This window comes from Chiloscyllium punctatum, chromosome 50 (genome assembly GCF_047496795.1).
Source record: "Chiloscyllium punctatum isolate Juve2018m chromosome 50, sChiPun1.3, whole genome shotgun sequence".
In the NCBI taxonomy this organism is placed as follows: Eukaryota; Metazoa; Chordata; class Chondrichthyes; order Orectolobiformes; family Hemiscylliidae; genus Chiloscyllium; species Chiloscyllium punctatum.
In genome coordinates this window covers 7,528,990-7,529,797 of record NC_092788.1, presented here as the reverse complement: position 1 = coordinate 7,529,797, position 808 = coordinate 7,528,990, and the positions used below count along the sequence as shown (strand labels likewise).

At 48.1% G+C, this 808-nt stretch overlaps 1 non-coding gene across 1 annotated transcript; it reads right to left on the bottom strand.

The window, feature by feature from the left end:
* Window positions 1-344: 344 nt before the first annotated feature.
* Window positions 345-417, bottom strand: trnai-aau (transfer RNA isoleucine (anticodon AAU)). Its single transcript has one exon. It is a non-coding gene; the product is annotated as a tRNA-Ile (tRNA).
* Between the last annotated feature and the right edge of the window lie 391 nt (window positions 418-808).

Here is an 808-nt window from a genome sequence, read left to right as displayed (position 1 = left end):
GACAGACAAGTTCAGGAATCCGTGGTGCGCTGTGACACCAGCGCAGCAGCTTCTTCCCTGCCTTTGAACCGGGCCGCCTGCGCAAGGAATGCAAATGCGGTACTGCTTTTCGTGGAAGGATCAGAACGCGGCAAGGACACTCTCAAACAGAATGGCATATGCATCAGAACCAGGTTGGAGAAAAACTTTATAATGCTTTACACAGTAATTAAATGGAGTTGCCTTACATTTCACTACGAGAGCAGATTCTTTCAAGCAAATTCGAAGGCAGGTTTGCAGATGGGAAAGCAAGCAAGAAAGCTCCGTTCTTGTCCATGTAAAAGGCTGCAGTTGACGAACAAAGCAGTTTCTGCCCAGTTTCGAACTAGGGACCTTTCGCGTATTAGGCGAACGTGATGACCACTACACTACAGAAACCAGCCGCGGCCGCCGTGAGATTGATGACAATATATAGACAATGATTTCGTCAATGTTTGGACCGTAGGGCGAGGTGGAATAAGCTGGGACGACTTTCCCTGCAGCGGAACGGCTGCGATACGATCTTATGGAAGGGTTGTAAACTGAGTATTTCTGTGTTTTACCCAAATTGGGGTGAGTTGAAAACTCGAGAGCATAGGTTTAAGGTGAGTGGGCTGAAATTGACAAACGACCTGAGGCACATTTCCCACACAGAAGGTTGTGCGTGTATGGAATGAGCTCCCAGAGGAAGTGGAGAAGGCTATTACACTCAGAAAATTGCAAAGGTAATCGGATGAGTTTCTGGACAGGATGGGTTTAGAGGGATTGGGGCCAAATGCTGGGGAACGGG